General features: G+C 38.4%; 1 long non-coding RNA gene across 24 annotated transcripts in view; it reads left to right on the top strand.

The window, feature by feature from the left end:
- Nucleotides 1–18,280, top strand: part of LOC102138880 (uncharacterized) — a 205,519-nt gene that overhangs the window by 29,840 nt on the left and 157,399 nt on the right. Inside the window, exon 4 of one of the 24 annotated variants that reach the window (XR_010580056.1) lies at nt 3,232–11,895. The exons of 22 other annotated variants lie outside the window; for them this stretch is intronic. This is a non-coding gene — a long non-coding RNA (uncharacterized lncRNA). Of the gene's footprint in view, nt 1–3,086; nt 3,120–3,231; nt 11,896–18,280 lie in introns of those variants that run through there. One more of the 24 variants, XR_010580059.1, reaches the window with a different exon arrangement.

Below are 18,280 nucleotides of genomic sequence, written 5' to 3'. Positions count from 1 at the left end.
CAGTGTTCTCCCCCAGACACTATTGAACATGTGATTGTATGTTTGTTGTTCTAATTGTTCTTCGTGGAGGAGGTGAGTGCTGACTGCCTCTAGTCAGCCATCTTGATGACATCTCTTCTCAATTAAATTATTATTCAATTTTGATATTAAGAATATACTGGCCTCATGATATGAATTGGGCACTGTTATGGGTTGAATTACGTTTCTCCAAAATTCATGTTACCTTCTTAACCCTCAATACCTCAGAATGTTACCTTATTTGGAGGCAGGATTTACAGAGGTAATTGAGATAAAGTGAGGACCCTAATCCAGTATGACTGGTGTTCTCATAAAAAGGGGAAATTTAGACTTGAAGACAGAGACAACACCATGTGAACAAAAGATGGTCATCTACAAGCAGAGAGAGAAACCTGGAACAGATCCTTCCTTACAGTCTTCAGAAGGAACCAATCCTGCCAATACCTTGTTTTTGGACTTGTAGCCTCCAGAACTATGAGACAATAGATTTCTCTCCTTAAGCCACCTAGTGTGTGGTTCTTTGTTAGAGCAGCCCTAAGAAATGCATGCAATCAGCTTTCCATTTTTCTATTTTTGAGCTCAATGTATATATAATAGAGATTATTCAAAAGTAAGCATTTAATATATTATCAGCATATATTTTCTTTCTTGTATAATTTTTTGTTTTTATTGGCATTCATAATTGTTTTTGCTTTTCTACTTGCTTAGTTTTGTAGGCACTGAATACCAATTCATCCCTAAAATTTCTGTCACCAGCATGTCTCTTCACAATACATTTAAATATCAAATATTCTAAGAATTTATTGTCTTGAAAGCATTTCTCTCAGAGCCTCTGACCTTTTCCTCTAACACGGACTGGTTGCTCCCTAGGTCTGCCACTTGACAATCATTCTAGGATCTCCTCCCTCTATTAACTAAATAATTCCCTTGGCCTCTCTCCCGTGATGGAATCCCTGTTTCTTGAATCACATGTCTTTTTCTTTCTGAGTTGACTGTTTTTCGTGGAACACATACGGCAGTAGCACAGAACAAAGGGTACAAAGGATATATACTTTTTATTTAATTATGGAAAATTCATCACCATTACATTTAAAAATACTTTCTTCTCTTCATCTGGAAACTGATTTCTCTCCTTTTGTGACTCATAATTGATGGAGTCTGTTACTTCTATTTCTACCTTCTATATTACTTAATTTTTACCTTTTTTCTTCCAACTCTTACCCTTTTGAGTTCCTGTTAGGGGACCCTTTGTATCTAATTTTCTAGCTTACTATTTTTTACTTTAGCTATGTTCATTCACTTGCTATTTAATCTACCCATTGGGTCCCTGATATTTTGAACTATAACATGTCTCTAACTTTGGATGTTTTGTTTCCCAGCTCCAATAATCTACTGAGCTCCATTATTGCCCTAAGGTAAGGCCACCTCAGACTGGCACTGGCCTGCCTTGAGGCAGTAGATGGACAGAAATATGCCCCCAAGACAATGTGGAAGAAAGAAAGTCATCCTTGAGTTCTTCCCTTTTCTTTGGTTTCTGACCTTCCTTCCAAGGCTGTTCTTCTTACTACTTTTGGTCTCCCCAAGGGCTACTTGCAGTTATCAGTAAGTTATTAAGGCTCTGTATTCCTTCCACCTTCTGACCTCTCCTGTAGTATCTCCAAGGTTAAATTGTAGTAGAATGGGGGTAGCCAATCATCTGTGTTAACTCACTATCTTGCCCAGACTGTCAAGCCCAGATGACCATTTCTTATTTTAATTCCAGGACCCTTATTAAATTTTAATCTCATTAAGCTTTTTTCTTCCCCGTGTGTAAATTGAGAGTAATAATACTTGTTTCAAGTTTAAAGGAACCTTGGGAAAACAGAAATCATAAGATTGAGAATTATGAAATTTCTTCACTGTGCTTAGAAGTGGTTCTAATTATAAAAATTTTAAGAATCTATTGTCTTGATGCCAAAACATTGGAGAAACAGGCTCTATTCTGGCTCTTGGTCTCACTTTCATATCAGGAGAGGAGATCTTGACCTAGGGGATGTACCATGGGAGATATATCAGTTATGGCCTAGGCTTCAGGGACAGATGGACCTAGGTTTGGTTCACAGATCTGCCATTTACTACTACAGCAGTCACCTTTGTATCTCCAGGGCCTAGCACAGTTCCTGACACATGGTAAATCTCCAATAAATGTATATTAAACAACAAAGATTATTTAGCATCTTCAAACCTCAGTTTTCCTCTCTTAAAAATGGTAATAATAAATTCCTATTTAATGCTTGGCGAAGAGTATGTGTTCCATAAATATTGGTTCTCTTTCTTGTCTTTCCCTTCATGTGGTTTCAGCCATAATGTTACTTAAGTAGCTCATTATGTGAGCAGCCAAAGAAACTTGTGCTAACTTGCTGTTATTACTTCAATGCTCAAAACAGAAGAGGGAGGATGCTTGTCTGCAGCTGTTATACTCATATAATAATTTTCTGAAGAGTAAATTATGAATGAACCCAAATTACAAAATGCAACTTAGAGTCTGCATCGGGTTAGAAAATACATTAAAGCTAATGAAATACCTAATTTGAAAGCAGATTTTGGAATCTGCAAAGCTAAGGAATTGGCATGATTTGAAACAGAATTCAAAATTTATTTCACTCATGATTTCCCAATGTTGCCTTTTGAAGGGACGCTGATAAAAAATGTCAGATGGAGGCCGGGCGCAGTGGCTCACACCTGTGATCCCAGCATTTTGGGAGGCTAAGGTGGGTGGATCACCTGAGGTCAGGAGTTCAAGACTAGCCTGGCCAACATGGTGTAACCCCGTCTCTACTAAAAATACAAAAATTAGCTGGGCATGGTGGCGGGGCCTGTAGTCTCAGCTACTCAGGGACTACAGGAGAATCGATTGAACCCAGGAGGCGGAGGGTGCAGTGAGCTGAGATTGTGCCACTGAACTCCAGCCTGGGCGGAACAGAGTGAGTGCGACTCAGCCTCAAAAAAAAAAAAAAAAAGTCAGATGGAAATCTGACCCAGTCTTACTTTTTAGTTAACTGATTTATATTGTTTATTTTTTATATCAGAATTGGCTTGGATACCAAGACTTTCCCTTCAGGGTACAGAATCCAAAAAGGTGAATACTAGAGAAGCTTAAGTTTTTACTTCTTCTTCAAGAGACTTGGTAGTTAATTGAGAGATTTCATTATAATATTTCTTTTTCTCCCACAGATGCTTTTAAAACAATACAAAGGAGAAATAAGATCAAAGCCTGATGTTTAAGACAAGTCATCCACATCCCTGGTCTAGTTAGACTTTGATTTTCACATCATTGCTTCCAGCTAATTGTAGTATTTTCAGAAAGACAGTGTAGCAGCGTACCTGGTTGCAAGCAAAAGGAATGGATTATGGTTAACTTACATGAAATGGGAATTTACAAAGGATGGAGAGAAGTATGATTTAGGAGGACTCACAGAATTAAAGGGAAAACTGAGGAACAGGACTGACTAAGGAAAATAAAGGAAGCAAGTTGTTTTAGAATTCCCAGTTTTGTCCGGGCCTGGTGGCTCACGCCTGTAATCCCAGCACTTTGGGAGGCTGAGGCCGGTGGATCACCTGAGATAGGGAGTTCGAGACCAGAATGACCAACAGGGAGAAACCTGTCTCTACTAAAAATACAAAAAATTAGCCAGGTGTGGTGGTGCATGCCTGTAATCCCAGCTACTTGGGAGGCTGAGGCAGGAGAATCGCTTGAACCCAGAAGGCGGAGTTTGTGGTGAGCTGAAATCGCGCCATTGCACTCCAGCCTGGGCAACAAGAGAAAAACTTTGTCTTTAAAAAAAAGAAAAAGAATTCTCAATTTCAAGATTTACCTATCTCACCAGGCTCTGCTGCTAGGATGGGCAAGTGCCACTCTCAAGATATATAGGACGGAGACTCCTTGGACATAGTGAGGTTTATAAAACTGCCTTTGCAAAAATGATAACTGAGAAAATTATGAGTGAAAGATATCTGACATAACTGACTCCACCTTGCTTCTAACCTCCAAGTTGTCCTTGTTCATTTCTGGGCATAGGCTGAACTAACTTTGGGAGGAAATTAGTTTATAGTTTAACTTTGAAACAAAGACAATAACAGCCCTTTCCCGAAACAAACCCCCTTCCTGCCTTGGGACTAGACTGCCTTTACGGGACTAACAAGTTAGCTACAAGATTAGAAGATACGGTTTAGAAGTCATGCAGCTGGAGGCTGCAAAATTCTGACCCTCCCCAAATTGCTCCTGGGGATAACATCACTATTGTAAAATCTAAGATCAGTGCTTGAGATATTTTGCAGATCCTGTACCCGATGGTTCAGCAGGCACCAGGCAGAACAATAAACTAGCTCATCTGGTCTTGTGACCCCAACCCAGGAAATGACTCAGCACAAAAGACAGCTTCCACTCCCTATGATTTCATCTCTGACCCTATCAGTCAGGACTCCCCATTTTCCAACCCCTTATGCACTAAATTATCCTTAAAACCCCAATCCCTGAGTTCTGGGGGAGATTGATTTGAGCAATAATAAAACTCTGGTCTCCTATACAGCCAGCTCTGTATGAGTTGCAATTCTCTATTGAAATTCCCCTGTCTTGATAAATTGTCTCTGTGTAGTCAGGGGGCAAGGAGAGCCTGTTGGGTGGTTACACTTCCATCACTTATCAAGGGGATGGGGAGGAGCCTTCATTTATAGTCCTATTCAGACTACACACCTTGTGGGAGATACATGTCCCCTAAAGGGAATTGGGTTTCTGTTACTGAAAGAAGGGAGGATGGATTCTGTATCATAATAAAAAAAGAACAATTATCCACTATACATCATTCCCAAATGCATTTTAAAGCAGGAATATTTTATTTTACTTGTTTTATTTTTATTTATTTTTGAGATGGAGTCTCATTCTGTTGCCTAGGCTGGAGGGCAGTGGTGCGATCTCAACTCACTGCAACCTCTACCTCCCAGGTTCAAGGAATTCTTTTGCCTCAACCTCCTGAGTAGCTGGGATTACAGGTGCGTGCCATGACACACAGCTAATTTTTGTATTTTTAATAGAAAGGGTTTCATCATATTGGCCAGGCTGGTCTCGAACTCCTGACCTCAAGTGATCCACTAGCCTTGGCCTCCCAAAGTACTGGGATTACAGGCGTGAGCCACTGCACCTGGTCAAAGCAAGTTTATTTTAAATAAAAAAGCCTCTTAATGAGCCCATGACTAAGTTTAAAAGTTAAATGTCGACAAGTCATGACTTAAAATTAGTGTTCTCTTATTTGAATTATTGGGACTAATTTGAGGAAATGCCATAGTTTTTGTAGATTAGATTAAAAATAGGAGTGATGGCCGGGTGCGGTGGCTTGCGCCTGTAATCCCAGCACTTTGGGAGGCCGAGGTGGGCGGATTACCTGAGGTCAGGAGTTCGAGACCAGCCTGGCCAACATGGTGAAACCCCATCTCTACTAAAAATACAAAAATTAGCTGGGTGTGGTGGCACATGCTTGTAATCCCAGCTACTCAGGAGACTGAGGCAGAAGAATCGCTTGAACCCCAGGAGGCGGAGGGTGCAGTGTGCCGAGATTGTGCCACTGCACTCCAGCCTGGCTGACAGAGTGAGACTCTGTCTCAAAAATAAATAAAATAAAATAAAAAATAAAAAAATAAAAATAGGAGTGATTTCCCTGAAGAACAGTATCAGGTAGAGAGAAAAGATAGTAGTTGTAGTGGTGAACAAGTTGACCTTCTGGGCTTCCCTACTAACCTATTTTATAAACAACACGGAGTAATTCAATTTACCGGCTTGCAAATCATTAAAAAATAAATAAATAAAGGGGCTTGCAAAAAATCTGCCTGGCCAGCGAAATGTGCTTGGCTGTTATTCACATTTGCCAATATTCCTCTTGATCCCTATGGCTTCATGGACAAAGTTAGAACATACAAATTTTTAGATATGTAGCAAGCATACTCAAACATCTCTCCAACATGTCTTCCTGAGACCTAGGTCCCCTACCAACTCACACACAAAACAAACAGAAACGTTGAGGTGCAGGGAGAAGGAGGTGATTGCTTTCTCATGAGTCTTGACATATTTTTGTTCCACCCACAGCAGGTGGCAGGAGGTGAGTTTTGCAAATAAATTAACCTTTGTGCTCTTCAGGGTCAATAATACTTTCTCATTTTACTGGGGAATTTGAATTATTGACTAGCTTGTGACTTTATTCCCTAGAAGGTGAATTAGAGGAATTAATGTTTTGGAGTTGTGTTTAAGAAAAAAAAAAACACGCTAATTCCCTTACATCGTTATACCAAATAGTATTTTGCTAATCTTGTAGCTAACTTGTTAGTAAAAAGCTGTCCTGGCGGCTTTTTGCAGAATGAGATAGTGACCAAAATTTCTACTAATATCACTATCTAGTGAGGCACAGGGAAGGCAAGTGGCTTTCAACGTCACAGAGCAAACTGGTTTCAGCCCATTCATAGAATCTTCTAGCACAAGCTGGCCCAGGATAGGACACATCAAGTGTCCTCTGGTTCAGTATCTACTTTCTCATGATAGCTAATTGCTAAGACCATGGGTTCCAATCTTAGCTTCCAAATCAAGTGCACGCCAACTTTTTAAGCCTGTTTTAACTAATTGTGCCTTTAAAATCAAACTTATTTAGAGCACTCTGAAAAGGAGAGAATACATGATCAGATATTTCAGTACTTTTTTGAGAGCTTTAAAACCTATTTAACTCAAGAAAAAATATTTTGGAAGGCAGTATTTGAATTCTTCATTAAAACAAACAGCAGCAACAACAAAATACCTCTGTAAGTTGAAAAAAGCCTGGTGACGCAGAATAAAAAGTGGGAGGCTTGGAATTCTAAATGAAAAATTCCAGCTCTGTCTCTTGCTAGTTGTGGACAAATTACGTATTTCCTCTTAAAGCTTCACTTTTCTCATCTATAAAATGAGGAAAATATATATTGCAGGTTTTGCAGTGATAATTAAATAATGTTAATGTATGCAAAAGACTTGTGAACTTTCCTGTATACAATTTGAATTCAACAAACAACAGCTATCAGAAAAGAGAATACAAACCTTACTTACTGACTAAAATGACCGGGGACTTAATATCTGTTTGCTCTTTTACAAGAAGTAGATCTCCAAGTTCTTTTTCTTTTTGTGAAGAGGAAATGGGTTCAAAATAAATCTCTGGTTCCTCCTGCACTCTAAGACAACCCCCCAGGAAAGAGGTTTTTTCCCCTTCTTTCCAAGGTCAGATTATTTTCCTTTTTCCCCCCAAACCGCTTCCCCTATACCTACTTCTCTTTTATATATAAGAAATTTGTTACTTTACAACTTTTCTCTATAGTTTGTGTGTTATGCCTTCTTTCCTCCCATGAAAGAAAGATAATTTATTTGATGATGCTTTTCATTCACTAAAGAAAGTGCTAAGTCAAACAGCTAGAGGGTCTGAAGAGGTGACACTCCTCCTATCAGAATATCCAATGGCTAATAACCATCACTCTAACTTTAAGTATAGATTATTATTATTATTGAGCGTATTGCACCTTGGCTGTTTGCCCAGCATGTCCTTGCTAACTCAGGGTCACAAAAAAGAGTAATTCTCTGCCACAACTCAATAAGACATGAGATCTGCATGATTAAAATGACCTTAGCATTTGGAATCCTGAAATAATGGCACTCCAAATTAAATTAAAAATGGGTTAGATTGCTTTCAGTGAATAATTGCCATTACCACACACCATTCTTCTTGTTCCCCTCCAAAGTCTTTATTGATTTCATTGTTGCTCAGATACTGAAGATATCTGTCCTATTGTTGGGAGGAATTTAAGATCCTTAGGAGGACTTAGCAAATTAATGGAGGGAGGCTGAAGGAACAAAGAAAATAAGGTGGTACACAGACACACACACACACACACACACACACACACACACACACACACACACACACACTGAAGAGAGGTTGTTGTAGTGGTAGACACTTTATTTGATAAAGCCAGAGCAAACTTTGTTCAGCCATCCCTTTCTGGGTGAATGTGCTTAGTCAAGACATCAGGCCACTGGCCCTTGGACAGCTCCCAGTCATTTGCCCATCAGTGACTGCAGTGCCCACACAGACCACTTTGATAATTAAATTCCAGAAATTCCTGTTCTGAATCACCCAATAATTGACTACATTTGTATTTGGAAGTCTTTGCTGATGAGAATAAAGCAGCATGCAATAACGCTTTCAGTTTCACCATGGTTTTATTACCTTATTGGACCATCAGGGACCTACTACATTCCCGGGGGGAACACTTTTCTATGTAATTAACCTGCAGACATTTAGCCTAAACAGCAATAAATAATAGACAAATACTCCCCTTCCCCCTATTTGTCTCTTATGGAGAATTACTACTACTAATAATAAAATAATTGAAATCCAAAATAAAACCACACAGCCAGGGAAGTGGGTAGACGATGGGGAGGGTAGAGAGAGAAGCTTCAGATGGCTAGTTGGAGACAAGTAAATACTAGATATGGTGAAATCATGTTTTCCTTTGCTTTAAGCTACTAACTTGGAGGCACAGGAGAGAGGGTATTAGCTACTTTCATCAGGAGGATTTCAGGAGTTCCAGGAAGGGACCTTGCCAGTCACAGCCTCCTTCTAACCAGCACACTGAGACTTCAACCAGAAACAAAGCCATTCTTTCTATTGTTGCATAGAAGGCCTGGAATGTGAAGTCCCCCCAGGCACATGAAGGAGAGGATGATGTAAACTTAACAAAGAGAGGCAAAGAACTGATGTCACATCCTCTCCTGAGAGCTGATTTTTGATGATGAAAAGAGGAAAGAAAGTCTTGGACTTTGAAGAGGCATGGGGAGGAAAATGGTCTAGCATTTTTTCGTACTTTACAATTTTACCCAATACTGTTTTGCTTGTAAAACATTAACCCTTCATCCTCTGAAAGGAAGGCTACAAATACATGGATATGTATTAAGCATTTATTGTATGCTAGGTTCTTTCCCACACAGTATCTCAGAACACTCCTGCAAGATAGAATTCCTAATCCCCTTTTGCTGAAGAAGAAATTGAGGCCAAGATGCATAAATTAACTTATCCAAGATCAACTGGCTTCTAAATGGCAGAACAAGGATTGGAATCAAGGTCAGCCTGATTCCAAAACTCAGATGCTTTTTACTCCTACCATGATAGCTCATAATAGAGCCTGATCTAAACTTTGGAGATGATTATTTTCAAAGTGCAAACCAAATAAAAAATTTGTCCTTGACCTTGGAATATTTTGGTGAAAAGAGTCAGAAGGATTAAATTCATTTTTATAGATGAAACTGAAAAAGGATATGCAGGGACCAACCCAAGTTTCTACTGCAAAGCAGAAAGTATTACTTTTTTTTTTTTTTTGAGAGGGAGTCTCGCTCTGTCGCCCAGGCTGGAGTGCAGTGGCGTGATCTCGGCTCACTGCAAGCTCCGCCTCCCGGGTTCACACCATTCTCCTGCCTCAGCCTCCTGAGTAGCTGGGACTACAGGCGCCCGCCACCGCGCCCGGCTAATTTTTTGTATTTTTAGTAGAGACGGGGTTTCACCGTGGTCTCGATCTCCTGACCTTCTGATCCGCCCGCCTCGGCCTCCCAAAGTGCTGGGATTACAGGCGTGAGCCACCGCGCCCGGCCGAAAGTATTACTTTTAATGGCAAAAACTACAATTACTTTTGTAACAACCTAATAAGGATTTAGTGGATCTAGATATTATGACCAGCTGCCTATTTGACCTCTCCTTTTGGGGTTCCCTTAGGTACTTAAACTCAATCTGTGCACAACTGAACTCATCGTCTTTTATCAGCCCATTACTCATTTGCCTTTCCTGTTCTTATTGCCTGTTGTATTTTTTTTCTTATTTATTTATTTTTTCTTATTTAATGGGCACTGACATTCATCTTTACTCACTCAAGACAGGAACCTAGAATTACTTCTACTTTTCTCCCTCTACTGTACTGCCCTACTCTGCCCACCATGGTTAATCAGTCCTATTGTATATACCACCAAACTTTCTCACACATTTCCTCTTCTCCATTATCAATGTCAACTCCATGATTGATATCCTGGTCATTTCTCTGCTGTATTAGTGCTATAATAAACTAAACTGAACTGGCCACTGAATTCCACCCTCCCATGCTTCCCTATTCATATTCAAATTGATGACAGGTTGTTTTCTCTAAAACCTAAAAGGGATGAATGAATGAATGACAAAACAAAAATGAACCATTTAGAATGAAATCTACTATCAAGCACAAATAGAATGATAGCAACAAATCAGCTAGAAAAAAATACAAACTGTGTATACTCCTTTAAATTGAGGTAAAATATACACACAGATATAAATCTTAACTATAAATTTCAGTGAGTTCTGTGAAAATATACACCAAGGTAAATAATACTCCAATCAAGACATAGAACATTTCCATTATACTGGAAATTTCCTTATGCCTTTCCCTAATGACTAATAATTTTGAGCACTTTTTCACATGCATATTGGCTATTTATATATCTGCTTTTGTGAATTATCTGTTCATGTTTTTCACCTATTTTTAAATTTGGTTGTCTTTGATTTGTGAATTTATAGAAATTTTGTTGTTGTTGTTTATAAATTATGGGTGACAATTTTTCAGGTACAATTAATATGATTATATTTTTGCAGACTCGCCTTTTCACTTAATTGTTTTTTGAGAAGAAAAATTTGAATTTTGTTGGCTTCCATACAATTATTTTCTTTCATGATCAGTGCTTTTGAGTCTTGTCTAAATTTTTGCCAACGCCTGGATTCAGTGTTTCTCTTCTGTTTCCTTCTAGAAAACTATGTAATTTAAGCCCCTTTGTTTGGGTCTAGAGGCCATTTTAACTTAATTTTGCGGAGGGTGAGAGGTAAAGGTCACAGTTTATTTTTCTTCCCTATAAATAGCCAGCACCATTTGCTGAAAAGATTTTCTTTCCCTATTGAATTGCCTTGGAGCCTTTGTTGAAAATCAGTTGATTTTATATGTGTCTATTTCTAAATTCTGCTCTGCTCTAGTGACCTATTTGTCTATCCTGATACTAATTCCATAATGTTGATTATTACACCTTCGTAGTGACTTTTGAAAACAGTACAGCTATTTCAACTTTTCCAAAACTATTTTGGTTATTTTAAGTTTTTAAAAATTTTTCAAATAATTAAAAAAAGAAAACTCTCCAATTGAGATTTTGATTGATATTGTGTAGAATCTTTAAATCTGTTTGGGGAGAATTGACATCTTAACAATAGAGGTTTTTCCAATCCATGAACATGGTGTATTTCTTCATTTACAATAGGTTTTATTAATTTTTAGATTTATTATTACATTTTAAAATGCAATTTAAAATATTTATTTAAAAAAGTTTTAATTGTTGCTAGTATATGAAAATATACCTAGAATATTATACATCATCATGTGAATATGTGAATATACGTAGTTTTGCTTTTCTTTCTTTCTAGTCACTGTGCCCTTTATTTCTTTTCTTGCCTTAACATTTCTAGTTCAATTTGAATAGAAGTGGTGAGAATTTGCATTGCTTCCAGTATTAGAGAAAAAGTCCAGCAACTCACCTTTGAGTATGATAGTAGCTTTAGCCCTTTTGTAGATGCCATTTATCAGGTTGAAAAACATTTCACTTACATTTTTAGTTTACTGAAAGCTTTTATCATGAATGAGTGTTCAATTCTGTCAAATATTTTACTGCCTCTATTAAGATGAGCGTATAGTTATTCTCTATTTTCCTGTTAATGTGGTGGATTATGTTGATTGATTCTTAAAAATATTAAACCTGCCTTATATACCTGCACTAAACCTTACTTGGCCATGATGTATTATTCCTTTTAGGTTCCACAGAATTTAATTTGCTCACATTTTATTAAGAAGTTTTGTAACTATATTCATTAGAGATATTAGTCTACAATTCTCTGTACTTGTAATTAATGTTCTTTGACAGGTTTTTGTGTCAGGGATATGTTGGCATCATAAAATGAGCTGAGAAGTACTTACTCCTATAGACATCTTTATTACTCTCTATTGCCTTAGAAAGATGTCTTTTATACATTTTTCTGTTTGCTTTTTTGTGACTCTAAGGTCTAGTGTTTCCCCAACCATCTGGGAAGCTTATTAAAAGCAAAAATTGATGGACCCTTACCCATAGCTCCTAATTCGGTAAGTCCAAGTGAGGCCAATCATTTTCATTTTGAACAAGTTCTCAGGTGATGCTGACACTTGATCTGTGAGCCAAGCTTTGAGAACCACTTTTCTGGTTATTAAAACATGCATTTTTCACTTATCATAATGCACTTACAGTTGATTTTCTACCAGTTCACATAAAATGTATGAATGTTACAATAATAAAATTTTATTTAATTACTATCTTTTATTGCCATATATTGTTGCCATCTGTGTGTGTATAGATAATGTGCCTAAGTAATAAAAAATACAATTTTATTGTTTTTCTTTTAAAAAGTGAATTGTTACTCAGCAAAATAAATAGAGAAAAAATACGTATTTTACATTTAATCCTATATTTACCATTTTAGATTCCCTTCCTTTCTTCCTATAGATCCAGATTTCTAACTGATATTACTTTATTCAAATTGAAAAGCTACCTTTAGTATTTCTTGTAGCACCCACATGCTGGAGTTCTGTCAACCTTCATCTACCTGAAAATGTTTTATTTCACCCTAATTTTTAAAGAACATTTTCCCTGCATATAGACTTCTAGTGGAGGTTGTTCTTACTGTTTTCTAGCACTTTAAAGGTGTCATTACGTTGTCTTTTTTTTTTTTTTTTTTTGAGACGGAGTCTCGCTCTGCCGCCCAGGCTGGAGTGCAGTGGCCGGATCTCAGCTCACTGCAAGCTCCGCCTCCCGGGTTTACGCCATTCTCCTGCCTCAGCCTCCCGAGTAGCTGGGACTACAGGCGCCCGCCACCTCGCCCGGCTAGTTTTTTGTATTTTTTAGTAGAGACGGGGTTTCACCATGTTAGCCAGGATGGTCTCGATCTCCCGACCTCGTGATCCGCCCGTCTCGGCCTCCCAAAGTGCTGGGATTACAGGCTTGAGCCACCGCGCCCGGCTACATTGTCTTTTTACCTCAATTGTTTTCAGGGATAAATCAGCTATTTTATTCCACTTTATTATTCTCTTGGATGTAAGATGTCTTCTTTTTTCTTCTGGTTCCTTTAAATTTTTTTTAAATATATATGGTTTCAGTAGTTTGCTGTGATATATCTATGTGATTAAAAAAAAAAAGTTCTGCTTGATATATTAGTCAGAGTTCTACAGAGAAACAGAACCAACAAGAGACAGATATAGATGTAGAGATAGAGATAGATGGATATAGATAGATAGACATAGATGTATAGATATATTTATTATGAAAATTGGCTCACATAACTATAGAGGCTCAGAAGTCTTATGATCTGCCATCTGCAAGCTAGAGAACCAGGAAGGCTGGTGGTGTAATTCAGTCAAAATCTGAGACCTAAGAACCAGAGGGCCAGGTGATGTAAGTCCCAGTCCAAGCCCAGAGATGTGATATCCAGGAGTGGTGATGTCCAAGGGCAGGAGCAAATGAATATTTCAGCTGAAAAAGAAAACAAATCCTCCCTTCTTCCACCTTTTTGGTTCTATTAAGGCCCTCAATGAATTGGATGATGTCTATCCTCATTGGTAACAATGATCTTCTTTACTCAGTTTATTGATTCAAATGTAATCTCTTCCAAAACATTCTCACAAACACACCCAGAAATAATGTTTTACCAGCTATCTGAGCATCTCTTAGCCCTGTTAAGTTTACACATAAAATTTACCATTATTCTTGAGTTTGTCAAGTTTCTTAGATGTCTATATTGATATTTTTCTCCAAATTGAGTAAACTTTTGTCAAAAATTATTCATGTATATCTTCATTTATTTTTTTCTGCCCAGTTCTCTCTCTTCTTTTTTTGGATCTCCACTTACACGTATGTTATTATGTTAGACCACATAATATTCCACTACAAATTAATAAATCTGTGTTCATCTTTCTCCTCCTTTTCAGATTGGACAATTTCTCTTGATCTAGCTTCGTGTTCATTCACTGTTTCTTCTGTAGTCTCCAACGTGCTGTTAATTCTATCCAGTGAATTTTTCATTTTAGATATAGTACTTTTCAGTGGGAGAATTGTATTCTTTTCTTTATAGTTTCCATTCCTGGGCTGAGATTTCCTATCTGTTCAATTACAGTGACAATCTTTTCCTTTAAGCCTTTGAAGTCATTTACAGTAGCTTTTTTCATGTTCTTTTCTGTCTTGGCTAGGCATATTATTGCCTTTGTTCTTTATTATGGGTCATATTTTTCTCCCTCTTCCAATATCTATTAATTTTGTGTTGTATAATGGACCTTGTGGATGGTATGTTGTGGGAACCTAAATTGTTTCATCTTCTTTTAAAGAATGTTTAGTTTTGTTCTGGGAAGCAGTTGAGTAACTATAGATGTTGTTAGATTTAATTATTTTTAGGGCAATTCTGTGGTGGTTATGACCTTAATCTTGTGTTGTGGTTCTTTTTCTATTAGGTTGGTGCAAAAGTAATTGTGGTTTTTGCCGTTACTTTCAATGGCATTACTTTCATTACGTTCTCTTTTTTTTTTTTTTTTTTTTTTTGCCATAACTTTCATTACTTTCTCTTCATTCTGGATGTTCCAGGACTCCAATGTTTCTCAGTACTGCACAACTTCCTATTTCTCCATTCAGCTCTCAGTCCCACAGCAGCTGTTCTCTACTAGACCTTGTTGGGTCTTGCCTTGAAAAAATCTCAGTACATTCTTGTCACGGACCTATAGTTAATCCTCACACAGACTTCTGAGACATCTGCTTTTGGAGGTCTCTCTTTTCTGGTACCCTGCCCTGCAAATTCCAGTTACTTCTGCAGCCTGAAATTTTATTTTCTGCCTTTTTAACTTGGCAAGATTGCCGCTCCACTTGGGTCCCAGTTTTCTACATTGTGGAAGGAAAGTGCTTCCCCAGCAAAAAGCTACAGAAACCTTGTTTGTTTCCCTTCTCTCAGAAATCATAATCTTTCACTACCTGTTGTTCAATGCTTGAAAACAGATGCCTCATATATTTTGACTGTATTTATACTTGTTTATGGTGGGAAGGAAGATTCATTACTAGTTATTCCCTAATGATTGGAAGCAGAAGTATGAAAATCATTTGTACCTTTAAGATATTATGACAAACCACAATGGGTTTGATGAAAACAATGAATTAGGAGCTGAAGACTATCTCACTGACACCCTCATCCCACTCAGTCATCTGAAGATTCTGAGCTCTGATTATTGTTGGGTGTTCCAATGTCACTAAGACTGTGTGGACAAGACAGACCCCAACAGTATTTTAAATTTTTTGCACAAGTTGCCATTAATTAAAAGTTTGAGAAATTTCACATAAAAATTCGGAGTTTTTACTTTTTTTGTAAGATGGAAAGATAAGGTGGCACTCAATGAGCATGGAAATAGTAGTCTGAAGCAGTATAGCAGTTCCCTTCTTTAGACAGGGTGTGTATTTTCTGGTCTGCCCACAGTCCCATGCCAGTTCATTTTAGTCAGTTATGTTGCCTGTCTGATCCCTGTAGCTATTTGTATGTGTGACCTCAGCATGTGGGCAGAAAATTTTACAGATAGATGGTGTCTTAGTCCATTTTGTGTTGCCATAAAGGAAAACTTGAGGCTGGGTAATTTATAAAGAGGTTTATTTGGCTCACAGTTCTGCAGACTGTAGAAGAAGCATAGTACTGGCATCTGTATCTGGTGAGGACTTCAGGCTACTTCCACTCATGGCAGAAGATGAGGGGAGCCTATGTGTGCAGAAATCACATCGTGGGAGAGGAAGCAAGAGAGAGACAGAGAGGTGTCCGGTTCTTTTTTTAACAGCCAGCTCTCAAAGGAAAAATATGCATGAGGAATTCACCCCCATGATTCAGACACCTCCCATTAGACCCCACCTCCAACACTGGGGATCAGATTTCAACATGAGTCTTAGAGGAGACAAACATTCAAACCATAGCTGGAAGAATGCTCAGAATGTCCAAAATGATATATTCCATCACTGCCACATTCCCCATGATAAGTTTATTGCATGAAAGCACTTAGTTTTCCTAAGCTCCTTCTGGAGATGTAATATCTCAGTAAGGAAATGAAACAAAGGAACATGGAGTAGAGATATGGAATGGAGTTAAATTTGACCAGTGTACCCTGGTCTTCATGCAGGTGGCAGTTCATTAGTAAGTGGTCAGAGGCCAGCCATGCTGTCTGCTCCCATTCTGGTTCTGAGGTTGAGATGTGTTTATGCCTTTCAGCCAACAAATCTTGCTCTTCTTTAAAACTTTCTCAGGTATTGCTTTCCTGGAAATTCAGTTTGGCCCAGCTCTGAATTGTATACCCATGGTTTTACTTGAAAACTCAAAGAAATGAAAAATGTGTTTTTTCTTATTGCTTTTGCAATAGGGAAATTGGTCTTGGTGCCTTATAATCAAAACTTTGCTTTTAAAAAATGTATTCTGTACGTGTGCATGTGTGTTTGAAGGGGTAATGGTATTAATTAACATGTTTTATTACTAGGCACTCTGCTAAGCGTTTTATATGAAAGATTTTTTCTATCTTCAACAACAATCCTGTGAAGTAGGAATGAATGTTATTCTCTTTTTACAGATCAGAAAGGAAAGTGCAGAGAGTTAAATATCTTGCCTGAGATCAAATGGCAAATAAGTAGTGAAGCTGGAATTTCAAATATCTGAATTAAAAATACCTGAACCAAGTGCTAACCAGGTTATCCCCTCTGACACTCTGAGTATAACAGTCCTGAGCAGCAGTGCCAAAGTCTGCTACAGACTGCACCACTTCTTCCTCCCCAGTCCCCCACCACTGTAGTAGGTCCTCAGGTTACACAGTCCACAGGTGTCTTTTATACCTGGAGCTGTGCAGCCTGGAGGCCCTGCTCACTCAAGTATTCTCTATGAAAAGGAACCACTTAAAGTACATGCCTTTTTACAGTAGATATCAGCAAAACATGCAGAATGAACCACAAAATGTCACAATGAAATGTGCAAATGACATGGGAAGTGAATATCATCCGCTGTGCTCTTCTCTGTGTATTGACCTCACATCTGTTAGGCTCAGAAAGCAGGAAGAACTAGGGCTTGAAAGAAAACCCTGCAAGTGTTCTCAGGGCCAAAAAGCCCTGGAAAGGACTGGCTGCAGAGACCAGGTAAACTTTGATGAATGTTGTCTCTTCTCACGCAAGGTGATAAAACATTAAAGCTGGAAGGGGCCTAGGAAGATGTTTTTCTCTAGCTCTCTCATTTTACAGATAGGGAGACTGAAGGCCAAAGATAGGATCTGATTCCCCAGCTACTAAGTTGGTGATGGCAGAGTCGAGACTTCCAGTCCAGCCCAGGTCTTGCAACTCTCCAATATAGTGCTCTGTGCATAGCACTAGGGTGATTTGGCTGGGAAGAACTTAAGGTCTGCTCAGAATATGACCCCACTCCACCTTCTGGCTGCAGAAGAAGGGAAGAGCAATGCATACAGAAAGGAGGAACCGGCAGTGGGAGAACAGTGATGATTCAATCACGAGCCAAAATACCAAGTTATTAAAAATAGAGCTAACTTTTTCCCTTCTATTACCACCCAAACTTTCATAGACATCTCCAAGCTGTCTTTAGGAACTGGAAGTCAAGGGAAACAGAGGATGCTATTTTATTTTATTGGTTACCTCTCGTACTAATCCGATGATTAGTGATAGGAAGCAGAGGAATTAACATTGTGGGGATCCTGAGGAGGACCCACTGTCTGGTCTGTATAACATTTCGTTTCAGTACTTTGACATGGCACCTGCCACTGGAAACTCTTTTATGTGTAGTGAAGTGAAGAAAATGGGTTTGCAAAGGTGAACTGATTTTCCTAAGGTTGTAGAGTTACTGATTTCAGAGGTAAGACCTAGAACTTCTGTGTATTTTCTTATTCTTTCTGCGGATATGCAATCATACATCATATATATTATATATATACACACATTTAAGGGAGACATCAGTGTGGGGAGGCAAATTTTGAGTGGTGGATAGACCTGGGTTATTGTACCCATGGACAATTACAGGCTCACTAGCTGTGTGACTATGACCAGCCACTCAACTTCAATGGGCTTTCATTTTCTCAT

This window comes from Macaca fascicularis, chromosome 12 (genome assembly GCF_037993035.2).
Source record: "Macaca fascicularis isolate 582-1 chromosome 12, T2T-MFA8v1.1".
NCBI lineage: Eukaryota > Metazoa > Chordata > Mammalia > Primates > Cercopithecidae > Macaca > Macaca fascicularis.
Note: the sequence above shows the minus strand (reverse complement) of the source record. Positions and strands in the feature narration are given on the sequence as shown.